Source organism: Eptatretus burgeri, chromosome 8 (assembly GCF_056783735.1).
Source record: "Eptatretus burgeri isolate ZD-2024b chromosome 8, Ebu_testis_v1, whole genome shotgun sequence".
Classification (NCBI taxonomy): Eukaryota; Metazoa; Chordata; class Myxini; order Myxiniformes; family Myxinidae; genus Eptatretus; species Eptatretus burgeri.
In genome coordinates this window covers 40,267,397-40,282,268 of record NC_140968.1, presented here as the reverse complement: position 1 = coordinate 40,282,268, position 14,872 = coordinate 40,267,397, and the positions used below count along the sequence as shown (strand labels likewise).

The window sequence follows — 14,872 nt, the reverse complement described above, 5'->3', positions numbered from 1 at the left end:
GAATGTGTAGGATCCATGGCCCAGGATGGAATGCCCGTGCAGGAACATGAACTCGTCCAACTGAACCCAGAGCCCGAAATAGGTGCGGCAGCGGCCGCGGTGTATGACACCTCCCCTCCCCCTCTCCACCAAAACCCTTCCCCAACCCCTGCCGAAACGGCTCACCCAAGCGTACCCGACATGGCCCAGCTAATCACCATGCTGGCAAAAATGAATGCGGAAATGACAGCGAGAATGGATGCAAACGCAAATGAATTTATAAACGAAATGAAAGGCATGACCAAACAAATAAACGAAAAGATCGATGCAAGTACACAGCAAATGAAGGAAGAAACGAAAAAGCTGCGGGGTGAGACGCAGAACATGGGCCGATGCCTGCAGGCGGGCATGAAGGCCGTGACCAGGGAGATAGGAATGGCGACTCCACGTGAAGGAGTGAAAAACAGGATGAGGTACGCGGAGATCGTGACAGAGGAATCGACGGTGACCAAAAGGGAAAAATTAAATGGGGAGACCAAAACGTGTGAGACGAGACACGAGGTGACGACGACAGAAACTTATAAATGTATAGAGACACGGGAGACAGAAAAAATAGAGGAGAGACAACACGATGAAGACGGGGTAAGTGACGCGCACACACACACACGGAGGTAGTGGAGGATAATGGGGGTGAGCTCGCGGAGCGTGTAGGGACCCAGTGCGAGCACCTGGATGGCCTCCTCCAGGAACGAGGGGAGGGAGTATGCCCCCTTGAGGCGAGTCACGACCAGGTGAGTTCGGTCGTGCTTTGCGAGGTTGAGGGGACGGGTGCTGTGGACAGGTGCACGGAGAGCTTGGGGGGTAGAGAGGCCCCGGAGACCCTTGTGGGGACACGAATCCCCAGTGTGGTTGTCCCGGTGTGTGTGGTGCAAGGTGTGAGTGCGTCCCCGTGTGTGGAAGCGACCCCGTGTGTGAGTGGTGTGGTGGCGATGGTGCCGGAGTACGTGCTTCCCAGCACGCCGTGTGTGGATGAGGCACCGTGTGTGGAAGAGGCCGTGTGTGTGGATAAAACGGCCAGTGTGGATGAGACACCGCGGGTGAGTGCCCCCGCGTGTGTGAGTAGTATGGTTTGTGTGAGTAGTGAACCACGTGTGAGTGGTATGGTTTGTGCAAGGGAGACCGTGTGTGTAAGAGAGCGGTATGTGAGGGAGATGTCGGTTGGCATGCGGGAGCACGCAGCCGCGTCTCCCGGTGTGAGTTTAAAAGTGTGGACTGTGAGCGTCGTAACACGCAGGTGTGCGTGGGTGGAATGGAGGCGACGACGGCGACATGACAGGAAAGAAAGCCGAGTAGCGGCTGTAGTTGTTTCGGGGACCGTGCCGGGTTCACCCAGCAGTGAGCACGCGGTCCGTGCAGTGCAACGCACGAGACCACCACGTGCTCGCTTGCGAGAGTGAAGTCCCGGTCCGGAAACGCACGCGGTGGATTTGCCGATCCCGCGGACGGACAAAGTTTAGGCAGGATTATGGATTTGGACCGGACGGGTTCTCCACGCGATCGTATGTGTTAAGCTCCAACGGGCAAAGCACATGTGTTCGCGTGGGGAACCCCTCGAGACGTGGGGCTTGTGTTTTTTTTATGCGCACGGTGACGCCATGGCTGCACGTGGGGTTGGAATCCGGCAGGAGGGGTATCTCTGCCGGATGGCACCGTCCAAGGAGGGACGAGGAACACGTGCAGCTGCATGACGTCACGGGCAGATGCAAAGTGCGCAAGCTGTGAGTTGCCGCGCTGGCGCTGCGCATGTTAAAAAAAAAAAAAGAAAAAAAAAAAAAAGAACAAGCCTCACTTTCGGGTGCACAGGATTCCTGGGCAAGGGGTGGAAGACCCCCTTGAACCTGGGCACAGGATGGAAACTAGTTAGGGGGAAGGGTTAGCTTAGTTAGACCAACTTCATGGGGCAGGGGTAAGTCATGGAGTCCGTGGAATGGATTAGTTAGAGGGATTGTAGCCAGATTTAGGTTGGGAAATTGATTAATGGGACATTTGAGAACATGGACAGACTTGTGAATGTGTAGAGGGGACGTAGCTTAGCTACATAGTGTTAAAAGGAATGTGCTATAGTGTAAGGGACGACGTGGGAGCACGAGTTAGTTAGGGGATGTAGTTAGGAGTATGGCAGAGTTCAGCGGTGTGTGTGTTGAAGAGTTGGTGAGTTGTGAGGCATGTGCTTGGTGAGTGAGTGAGGCCAGCGGGTCTGTGTGTGTGGAGCGAATGGGGAATGCATGGTGCGATGAGTGATTGGGGGGAGGAGTGACTCCCGCCCAAGGGACCCCAGGGTCAGAGTAAAGTGAGTTAGCTGGGTTAGTCAAATTGAAAAATGGAGGTCGTTTTGTTGTTGGTGGGAAAGTAGGCTCGAGACCCATTTGGAGGGGTGCAGGAGCCCTGTTGACGGGCTTGGGAGCGTGGCTGCGAAAGGTGAGTATCGCTGAGTGGGTACCCCGGGCACCAGGCTAGTCGGCCGCGGTAGGCCATGGGCCCATGGGGGGCCGGGATAGAGTAGTGGGCACGGGTGCGCCTGCTTGGTGCGGGGGCCCGGGGCGCCATTAGCCGCGTGGGCAGTGTTGTGGGCACGGGTGACCCTCGGAAAGGGGCCCGGGAGGCCGGCCTGCCACGTGTGCGTTTCAGGGGAGGTGCCATGGGGGGCACTCCCCGGTGTTAGGGAGCTGGTAGGCTCGGAGGCGGTGTAGTGCCCGGGGGTGCCATAGCGGGAGATTCGGCAGAGGGTCGTGCCTGCCAAAGGGAGCCACGTGTCCCAGCCAGGAGACCGTGTGAGGGCACGGAGAGAAAATTGGGGGGCGAGGCCCGAAATTGTGAGGACACCAACACAGGCGACGGGAATCTGGGTTGTTAGAACCAATAGTTTAAGCGAGAGGCGCTTGTTGAAAGCCCCGGGGTAGTTTAACAGTTAAATGGTTAGGGTAGATTAGGAGATGTACCCCTCCGCACCATCCCTCCCCTCGCTGTCGTTGTGGGCCGCTGGACCCACTTTGTGTTAGATCGCCAAACTCTGGGGAGGCCATTCTGAGGCTTCGTTGGGCCTCGGCACAGGACGTTAGCTCTCCCTTATTCCCCTCCGGGAAGGGAACGTAGGGGTTGGGAGTAGGCTAGGTGACAGGATAGGTTAGCCGAACAAAGACGATAAAGGGGGTCAGGGGACGATTTATAGTGGGGAAGTAAAAATAAATAAATAAATAAATAAAGTTGGGGCTAAATTGGGGTTTGGACAAATTAAGGGAGTGGGTATGTACAGTGACAGGCAAAGGCGATAGGTTGGGAGGGAGACAGGTAGGTAGGTCCGAGCCCGCCTTCCGAGTGGCCAGCACCACCGCACTCCCTCCACCAACCTCCACTGAACGGCAAAGGCTGGCCACTTCATCGGCTGGCCGTGTTTTGCTTCAAGGCCTGTGCCGGCCACTTCAGCCGGCTGGCTATTTTTCTTCAAGGCCTGTGCCGGCCAACTTCATCGGCAGCTGTTATTTTGCTGCAAGGTCTGTGCCGGCTGGATCGTCTGCAGCTGCTGTGCTGCAAGGCCTGTGCCATCGGCTGGCCGTGTTTTGCGTCAAGGCCTGTGCCGGCCAGTTCATCTGCTGGCTGTTTTTCTTCAAGGCCTGTGCCGGCCAGTTCATCTGCCCGCTGTGTTTGCCTGCAGCGGCCTTCTTCTGTGGGCTGTGTTTGCCTGCTCACCTTTGCCATGCCATGCCCACTGCCCACGTTCACCAGCCCCGTTCAATTTTGCTTTGCCCCCCCCCCCCTGTTCATTTCCATGTGCGCCAGGATCCGCAAGGCAACAGTTTGCAAGCTGCGAGAACTGCCCTGTTGGCAGCTACAACACGGGCCTGCAGTGGCGGCTCGTGCACCGTGTTTGTGTTCATCCATCCATTCGTGTGCTCATTGCGTGTGCCACTTGAGCTGGCACGGAGACTACGTTGTGCAGCCCATGCACCGTTGTGGTTCACTGCGTTCAGTTCAAAAGGGAAGGCCTTGGACTGCATGTGAGCAGCCAGCCACGTGCCCTTTCACCTGCATTGTTTTGAGCCAGAGACTGCATGTGGGCAGCCTGGCTCCCTGCTAACTGCTTTTCTTTTGCAGAGTTCATTGATCCTGGGCCATGGTTTAGTGTAAAATTTGTAAGTTAAGGTTAAGATGTACTGTAAATATGAGTGCGCCCCCGGCATGTCTGTCTAGCGCCGGCAATTTTATTTAAGTCATCCGTGTGAGTGAGTTTGTTTAGGTAGTTACGCAGCCCTCAGGTTATTTATTTTGGGGACACGAATACCATGAATGTCGCACTCAGGGATCCGTAGGTAAAATGTACTGGGGGAAAACTACACATGATGGCACACGAAAAATTTGACGACTCGGGACGAGTCTGTAAAAAGGGGAGGGGGTAGTGTTGTGGTTACCAAATTCGCAAACCACCATTCAGGTCCCTTAGGTGAGGTATCTCGGTAAGTATATGTGTAGTTAGGCCCAAACCCGTTGTCTAGTGGGAATACATGTCATTTATGCGTGCTGCGACTCTTCAGGATAGCCGTTTTTCTTTTACTATCTTTATTTTGGACCAACCGCCATGATTACCACCACCAACCACAACATCAACCACCCACCGCGGCGCCGCCTCACGTCACACCTCGCAACCGTCGCATCGCCACCGTTCTTGCGCCGCTTGTGGGTACCGGTGTTGGACTCGTGCAGGGCGCGCGCCGAACAGCGTGTACAAAACCACGGATTTTCCACTTCAAAAACGGATCAAAAACGACACGCCCACTTTTGTTCCGTCCAATCGGTGAGCGAGGGGCGATTTGGCCCCGCCTCCAGGGCGTTGGAGGGCGGTCGCTATATGCAAATTTATGGATCAAAATGCATTCACGCCCACTTTTTCTCGGGCCAATGGGGAGCGAGGTGAAAGGTCGAAGGCAGGGGGTCAGAGATGAGAGAGCGAAGCCACGGGGCTTATATAAGCGACCGCGTTCGTCAGTCAAGTTGATAGGGAGTTAAGACTTCGCGGGCGGTGGAGTTGGGAAGAAGAAGCAAGAAGGAGTTGGTCGTCGTCGTGTGCGTTGGAGTCGGAGCAAAGAAGACGGAGCTGTGGAGAGGCGGCGAGGGCAGACGAGGGGGTGCTCGCGTCGTGCAGGGAGCTGCACACCAGGGAGGCCGACGGCGTGACCTGGCCGAGGTGGAGACGCTCGTCGCGGGACTCGAGGCAGAGTAGAAATCCTCTATACCCCGAGCATCAGCAACCCCCTCCTGTTTCCCCCCGCGCTGAGATAGTGCGACCAAGGGGGCCCCTTTCCCACCCCCTACCAGACACTGCCCGCGAGGCCCACGGAGTTGAGGCACCATCGCCGCTCCGTGTCTCATCACCAGACGGGTAGGCCCGACCCGGTCTCGGCCTCAGGCCCGCCTCATCTTTGAGGGTGTTCTTTTCCTTGGTTTTGGGTATGTGTTGTCGGCGCCGTCTGTGAAGTAAAATTGCATAAGTGTTGCCGTGTGCTCGCGTAATCGGTCGCGTAATTAGATCTGCATTGTCGCATTTGCTTTTTGTGTAAAAATTGCATTGTGTTTCTCTTCTTTTCTATGTGCTTTTGGTGGAATTGTATATGTGCGCTTTCCGTTCATCGCGAATAAATGTGCTTTGTGTTGAACTGTTTCCCGCTTCGCTTCGTCATTTCTTTCATTGAATCCTCATCTTGCTTCACGTAAAGGGTTGGTAGTGGGCTGAATACGCCCGATAATTAATCGAACCGTCGAGGTCGACGAATAACACCGCTCGGTTATCCCGATAGTACGGAACGGGTCGCTTAAGTGGCCCGTGTCCGAAGTCGACCTGCGGCGAGGTGCGACCGCCCGGTCTACCCTCCGTGTGGGTACTTAGGTAGGTCAAATTTGGCGAGCAACCCTATCCCACGCGGGGGCTGATTGGCTCGATCGCGGTGAGACCGAAAGGTCCACCCGTGACTGGTTCCCGGCGTTAGTCCGAGAGGGTCACGACTGGATTGTCCGTCCGGTGGGCGACGTGCCGCGATTCGAGTTACGTGGCCGTCAGCACGCCGAGGGCGCGAATCTGCAACAATACCTTTAATTTCCCACAGAGGGGATCGAAATACATTTTCTAAAAACATACTGCACATAGCTTTGCTGAGGTTGTATCTCCTGGTCTCACGACCTTGTGGTTTTTAACAATGCCTTACTCTATCGGTGGAGGTTAAGCTGGGTATCCCATATGCTAGGATTGGTGGATGGATGTTAAAGATCCCACGTTATCGCTGGCACCAGAAACAACTCACAAATCCCTGCTATCCTCAATCGAAAGTAAGGCCTGGCCAGCTGGTTCATGAAAGACTTGAGTCAAAACTTTCCCCTGTCGACCACACAAGATGGTGGGAATACTTTAAGCTATTAAATTAGTAGTCGTAGTACTAGTAGCAGCAGAATTGGAAGGAAATATTTTTATTACATCTAATATGTACGATACCCGTGTATTGAAGGATAACAGAACTTGGCACGTCTTTCACTTTTGTGACCATCTCATTCCAAGAACCATTTGAATGCCCAACATAACAACAAGGAATTAGAAGGGCACTCGGTAGAGCACATACCTCCGCCACGTAATGCCTCATCCATGAGAACATATCGGGCCCAATACATTTTTGAAATATCATGCTCAGCAGTACTATATCATTATTGGCCCAATCTCTCAATGGTGAAATCACTTTAGAAAATAAATAATTCTCCTTTCCAGATCCGGATTCGGATCTTCACCAAAATCGAAGCAATTTGTCCTTGCGAAACTCCCAACATATCCACCAAGTTTCATCCGAATCCGTCCACAACTTTTTGAGACATCGTGCTATATATAATTTTTAGCCCCATCTCTCAGTAGTGAAGAATCACTTTAAAAATTCTAGGAGTCGGATCCGGATCTGGATCTTCACCAAAATCTAATCAGTTCGTTCTTGTAAACCTGTCCACAAAATTTAATCCAGATCCGTCTCCAACTTTTTGCGATATCTTATACACAGACAGACAAACAGACATACAAGCCGGTAGGTGGACATGGGTAGTCGACTACCAAATAGAACCTGACGTGATGGGCCTGTTTGATGGGGAATGACCTGAGAATTAAGCACAAGAAAATTCATGATTCTAGCTTCAAGGGTTAATGCTGCAGATTGTTTTTTCGTTAAAATACCCCCACATTTAGAGGTTTTTCGGCCGTTGCTAGGCAACGGAGGGATCCATAGCAACGGTTCTTTCTCACACATAACTAGGACATACCATGAACCTACCATACCAGTTTCATGTATATCTGACTCATAGTCTCTGAGATATAACGAACTTCAGTTTTTTTTTATTGTTTTCGACCAGGGTTCATTCAAAGTCTATCTTCTCCGACAGTTTTCATAGGATCCGGCTGGAAAATTTTTGACAATATGGCTGAATGTACTGCCCACAGTCGCTCGTGGCCCGATTTTTGAAAAAATAAATTTTTTATGATTTTTCAAAAATTTCAAAGTCCCGTTGCTAGGCAACGGTGGTGTCTATAGCAACGGTTCTCATTTGCACACAACTAGGTCATGGTATGAACCTACCAACCAAGTTTCATCGAAATCGCCATTGTATTAACAGAGCACTGGACCGAACAGAGGGACAGACAGACAGACAGACAGACAGACAGAAAAAACATATTGACGGAAAAAGTGATAATAAGGGGAGAACAAATTTCAAATTTTTTTTTTTTTCTGAAAATTTTTTTTTTTTTCGACTGGATCGACTACCCAACAGACAGACAGAAAGTGGTGAAAACATAACCTCCTTCAACTTCGGTGGCGGAGGTAATAACAATGGAATTTTATGCAGGAGGAGGCCATTCTGCCCATCGTGCCTGTGTTACATGGATCCCTGTCCAGAGCTGTGGATTGGTGGCTGCCAACAGCTAAGCGGTCTTCATTACACACAAAATATTCCTCCAAAACATGTTGGCACACATGATAATCCTCATGAAACACGCAAGCACACAAATTAAACTTCACTCTGCGGTCCGATAAATTACCAATAACCTCTAGAAATGGGAAATTCAAAACTATTCACATATCCCAAGAGATGAATGCACATTGCACTCCTGGTCTTCATGTTTTTCATCCTCCTGTCCAGAACCCCCCACCCAGCAGCTCCATGTGTGCTCCTCATCAAACCCCCCCCCCCCATCACTCTTCCCCCATCCCAACAGGCAGCCCCCGCACGCAGCCTAAACACCTTGATCACTGGGGATCTGACCATCTGCTCACTCGCACACCATCTGCTCTCCCCGCTCCGGGCATGTCGTGACCATGTGTGCGGCTCTCAGAACGCTGGACCGTGCCCAGGCCGAGCCCGGGCCACGCCGTGCGGGGACATCACAACGAGCCAGGAAAAGGTTCTAAGTCTCTGGCACGAAAATCGATGGCTTCCAACAAACAACTTGGACAATAAACTCCTTCACACACTCCACCAACTTTGAACGTTCATTCAGTACAACTAACGAAGTTCGCAAAGTCAGAGCAAGGGACCTGTTGGACATCATCGTGGTGGATGGAGTGCGTTACTCATTGCCTTTGCACAGATGACCATAACATGTTGAAACAAACAGAAGTTAACAATCATTTCATGACGTTTATGTTTAAAATGCCTGATGAGCATACAGAGCACGTTTGGATTGTCCATGTCCAGCAGGCACATCGCCTGACCTGCATACCAACCCCATGCCCCCCTCTCCAAAACCTCAACCCCCCGCCCCCCCCATTCGTTTCTCGCAGTATACCCTTTCCTTTAAATCCTTTAATCCTCCACCACACAAATTAACTGCATTCATCACCACCTTTACCACAAATTCGCCACACCACCGCTCCGGGGTGACACTGGGAATCGGATTGAGGGTTCCATGGTGATGTGCTGAACTTGCACCTGTTTTTAAACGACATCTCCATGCACTGGGAACGTGGTTATGCCGTTTCATTCACTAAGCAGCTGGAAGGAGCCCCGTGGGGATAAAGGGGAGGGGTGGGGAGCAGCAGCAGCAGCAGAGGAGGAGGAGGAGGAGGAGGAGGGGTGCGAGAGCAGAAAGTGGGGAAATCCGCTTTTACAGTCAAACGATGACGTCATGGCCGAAGCAGTTTCGCAGCTGCTCCATTAACCACGCAGCTTTGTCCTATTGTGTGCAGCACTCTGGGCACAGCGAAGCGCCGGCATACACGTTTTTCTCCATGTTTGCTTCACCATCTTGTTATCTAATGATAGGCAAATGGTGGATGACTGCTGTGAATGAACCACGTGGTGCAAACAACATGCGCTTTCTAAAGAATACCTTGGTACCACCGGTGAACGCTCCGAGCTGTGTTCATGAACGCGCAAACAGCACACAGAAGCTTCCAGGTTTCATCAAACAAACAGAGGTCAAGCTCACCTTTACATTATATAACTCAGGGATGCAGGTCACTCTTTCTGTGTCCTGCTGTATTGTGAGCAGATGGAATACAGGTGCGCGTTGCCCGAGGACACCTGCTCGCAGGGCTCAGCTGCGCAACAAGTAACCGCGCCCACACCAAGCTCCTCCCACCCTCCGCTCCTGGCTCCTCCCACCGCGGCACAGGTGGGTGAGCGGAGCAGGTGTCACGTTGAACTTTCTCGCAGACTCTTGAGTCCACGCATCCTTCGGCAAACAGTAAATCGATTTGTAATGTGAAGGGGGGGGGGGGAATAAATGTTGCTCTCTCAAAATTAATTACCCGAAAAATACAGGTAACCCGAGGTGTGTATCTTCATCAAGGCATGTTGGGTGGTCGCTAGAATACCCTTATTCTCAGTTTTTCCGTCTGTCTGTATGTTTGTATGTAATGGACAGCTCTGGAGGCCAGAGGAGTCAACCGATTTTGATGAAACTTGACTGGTTGGTTCACACCAGGATCGAGTTCTATGCTTTTGAGCACCGTTGCTATGGACGCCACCGTTACCTCGCAACGGGACTTTGACATTTTTGAAAAAATCCTAAAAAATTTATTTTTTCGAAAATCAAAAATCGGCTTCCAGGCTTTTATGCGCCCTATAATCAACCTTTGTCAAAAACGTTCAGCCCGATCCATCAAAAACTGTATTAGTATGCAATTATGTAGTGACCACCGATGTCGCCTACCGATGTCGCCTACCGGCTTGTACATTTGTTAGTCATCAAGAATCATTACTATTATGGGTCATTTAGGTGGAAGGATAGCCTCGAAGTGGCATTCTTACCTTTGAGCCGTCGAGTCTCAGATTGATTGTCCCACCCGAACTGTCATCTTGACGTCTCACAGGCAGAAACGAGGACGTCGTCCTTCGGAGATGTTAAGTCAACTCGCATTTTATTTGCGATGTTAAGGAATCCGTTGAACTTTTAAAATCCTAAAATTCGTGGCTAAATCCCAAATGACTCTGGATAAACCCGAAATCCTCGCCAGAATTACCTCCGCCACTGAAAGTGGACGGAGGTGATGTTTTCGTCATTGTTTGTTACTCGGTTTACAAACAAAAAAATTTTTCCCAGCATATTGTTCGGTTTGGTTAATTACTTGCAAAATCGAAGATTTTTTTCTGAGTACAAGTGTAATTATATTGGTTTGTCTTGTGCGTTATTCTGTCTGCCTGTTTCTTTGTATGTACATCAATCGCCTGCAGGTCACAATAATTTCAAACCGATCTTCACCACAGGGTAGAGTTTGGCATAAGCAAGAAGCCTATTGTTTTTGAGATCAAAAGGTCAATGTAGGCCAAAGGTCAAGTTAGGTGAGATTTCCAAAATCCCTCAATTTTTATCCGATTGACTTGAAATTTGAAGAGGATTTATATTTCAGGTCACTGAATTAAACCACCAATTATTTTTTGAGGTCAATATAGGCCAAAAGGTCAACATCGGCCAAAGGTCAACAACTTAGATGAGATTTCTAAAATCCTCAATTTTCATGCTATTGACTTGAAATGTGAAGAGGATTTGCATATCAGGTCACTGTATTTTTGTATTATAATATAATACAATGAATAACTATTTTTGAGGTCAACATGGGCCAAAAGGTCAAAAAGTTGACATCAGTCAGATTTCTAAAAGTCAGTTTTCTTCTAATTCACTTGACATTTGAAGAGGAGTTGCATATTTGGTCATTGAATTCAACCACCAATTATTTTTTAGGTCAAATTCGTTTTATGGATTTTGCAAGTATCGTGCTCAGTACATCTTTCTTGCCTACAGGCAAAACCGCCCAGCAGATCGCTCTGAAACTTTCGGATATTTGAGGTACCGTCCCTGGGATGGCCAATCGATGGTCGACGTGACGCCAGCATATGCCAAAAGGTCAACAAAGGCCGAATTTCTAAAATTGTCAATTTTCATCTGATTGACATTAAATTTTAACAGTATTTTCATATCACCTCATTGAATTCAACAACTAAATATTTTTGAGGTCAACATAGACCAAAAGGTCAACATATTTGGTGCACCTTCTAAAATCCTCAATTTTCATCCAATTAACTTGAAATTTGAAGAGGATTTGCATATCAGGTCACTGAATTTAACTACTAACTATTTGTGAGGTCAACATTGGTGGCCAAAAGGTCAACATTGGCCGGAATTTCTAAAATTGTCAATTTTTATCTGATCGACTTGGAATTTGAACAGGATTTTCACATCAGCTCACTGAATTGAACAACCAATTATTTTTGAGGTCAACATAGGCCAAAAGGTCAAAGGCCGAAGGTCAAAAACTTTGGTGGAATTTCTAAAATCCTCACTGTTTCTCTGATTGAGTTGAAATATTAACAGGATTTGCATATCAGGTCACTGAATTCAACCACCATTTATTTTTGAGGTCAAAAAGGTTAATATAGGCCTAATTTCTAAAATTGAGAGATAGCACCAAAAACTATATACAAATATATATATATATATTGATTGATTGATTGATTGATTGATATCTCAGAGTTGTGGACGAGTTATGACAAAACTAGGTGAATGAGTTGGTTCGGCGACAAGAATAAGCCGATTAGATTTTGGTTCAGATCCAGCCTGTCAGTGGGATACAAAATGTAAACTGTTCAGCCTGGCTGTAAATAATGTAAACGTTATATTTTGTTCCGTGATGCCAAGTGCCACTCCATGAGTGATTTTTCATTTGTCTGTCTGTCTGTCTGGCAGTGAGTAGGATATCTCAAAAAGTTGTGGACGGATTCGGATGAAACTTGGTGGACAGGTTGGATGTGTGACGACAAATTGATTAGATTTTGGTGAAGATCTGGATTTGGATCCAGATATGAGAATAAAATTTTTTTTTCAGTGATTCTTCACCGATTTGTCAGTATTCCTCTGCAATGTCTCCCAACGCCATAGCACACACCTCATCTCCTTGACACACACACCACATGGACCTTCTGGGCTATTTTTTTATTTTTCCATACATTTGCCACACCTGAGGACAGAGTCTGATTGGCGACAACCTACAGTCCTATACGCACATGTGGCTCTTCATGCCCATATATCCTGCTGCCAAAATCACGTCCATGCTCTCAGCCACATCAGTCCAAATGAAATTCAGTTCCCAGTCTCTGCCCTACATCGTTCTGGTTGAAGCCCATGCATTTTAGGCCTACACATTTCCTGGGTCATATCAACTGTCAACTGTTCAAACCCAACATGTTCACAGGGTTTGTGTATAAAATAGATGGATACACAAAAACACAGTCAAGAGGACAAAAACAGGACTAACACTATAAATAAGGATAACGAATAAAAACATTCTTATGGTCCACACTTCAATATTATTCAGCATAGTCCCCACTTTCCAGGGTGCCACATGGCTTAGCTAACAACAGGTGGAGTGGAGGAGAGATATATATGATTTTTTTTAAAAAAAAGAAGAGGATTCAATGTATTCTCTCAAACTGCCCAGGATGAAGTCCTGTTTACTTATGACAAACTTTTAAATTATGACAAACTTATGATATTGTGTTTCAGTTCCAAAAAATGATAATTCCACGTAAGAATACAGTACCTACTTGAAATTGAGAAAATGTTATCAGTTCAAAAGGAAGAGTTTTAACTTGAATGCTGTTTTATCACAATTACACATCTCGCGGTTGACTCGTTGTCACAAGTCATGTCCTTGTACAAAAACGTACAGTAAATGTCACAGCTTACAAGCACCATATGTTCCATTGCGTGGACCTTCTGCATCTGTTCACTCATCATTTGCCAATTTTAACCCAGTTCGTCACTAATAAAATAGCATCCTTGTTGATTGTTATTTTTACCTGTGACATGTGGCAGGTCCACAAGAACTCTGTTTTGCTGTTATTATTGTTTTTGTTGGGAGTCGACTTTTGAAATGTGCATCCATTGGTCAGACAGCTGCCTCACCACACCAGACTTCGTCGCTTGACTCCACCCACCATTGCATTCAGAAAAAAATGCTATTGCCACCATCTTGGTTTTCTGGTGGGCCGAACACGTTAGGCTTGTAGGTCTCTATTGACTAAATACACTGCCCCGGTTTGTGTTTTTGCATCGCAGGTTGTGACCACAGTGTGGTCATTTCTCACTTGTTCTTTGTACGATAATGTTTGCAATCCATGATTTGGACAGTTTATACTGCAATATTTCATATTTATTTCGAATCGATATCCATCCATCCATTGGGACCATACTCGGTGCAGAGCGTTGGTGCTGCCTTAGCAATCTCCTTGGCTATTGGGCACAATCCTGGACGGGTCACCACTCCGACACAGGATACCAGCAAACTGGCACTCATTTTGCTGACCTCGGAAGGATGACAGGCAGAATCAACCCTACCTGATATTAATTCAACAGAAAAGTGGGATTCGAACTCAGGATCCTCAGATCCCAAGCCCACAACCCTAACCATTAAGCCAACACCAAGCATGAATCGATATGGATATTCCAAATTCATGACCAAGTTTGACCAAAATTAATCCCCAAGGTATGGAAGATACCTGTACAGGACCCAATGAAGAGTCACCACCAACATGGTACAGATTTGACTGCACATTGTGTGGCAAAATAATGGGGAAATCAAGGGCAAAACAGAGATTTCCCCTTCAATTGGCAAAGACGACAGCCCGATGCAAAGCGTGCAAGCTCGGCAGATAAGGAAAAGGTCCTGGGGAAGTGTTTCTCTGTTGAAATGTATTTTTGTTCTGTAAAAAGTTTTGAAACTCTACGTTAGAAAGGCTTAAAACACTTGTATGCTTCAGTTTGAAGACCAAAGTACATGATTGTGGAAAGCCGTGACAATGTTAATCAAACCTCCATTCATACACCCTGGTCCGATGGTGCAAAAAGGAACAAGAGCGAGAATTGCCTTGCCATACATGTCCCCTACCGATTCCAATGAATGTTGATCTTATCCCTTTACTTGTGCGGTGTTAATAATGGTGTGTTCGGTGCCAAAAATAATAAATAAAAAAATAACCTGATCGATGTACATACATGAAGCAGAAACATGCATACTGCTTATGTCCATACGAGTATATGATATGATACATCATGGTTATATACGTGGGATCTTTCCAATTGCACTGGGCCATGGACTAACACCCAGGCCTAAGCCTGAGGCCTGCTGATTGTGCTGCTTCATGCAATGAAGGCACATGGTTTTAATTGGGGTGGAGTCAGGCGAGCTGTCCAGCCAATGGGTGTAAAACTGTGCGGTGGAGTCAGGACAGCTGAAAACTGACCCAAGTACAATATGTGATATTTTATCATTCCACAAAGGGTATAACTGAAAAATTGATGAAACGCCATGAAACTTGA

General features: G+C 48.0%; 1 protein-coding gene across 1 annotated transcript in view; it reads right to left on the bottom strand.

The window, feature by feature from the left end:
* Nucleotides 1–9,679, bottom strand: part of LOC147021593 (protein CBFA2T1-like) — a 269,262-nt gene extending 259,583 nt beyond the window's left edge. Inside the window, exon 1 of the mRNA XM_085891703.1 lies at nucleotides 9,485–9,679. The gene's annotated coding sequence lies outside the window, so the exon portion shown is untranslated. The remainder of the gene's footprint in view (nucleotides 1–9,484) is intronic.
* Nucleotides 9,680–14,872: the final 5,193 nt, after the last annotated feature.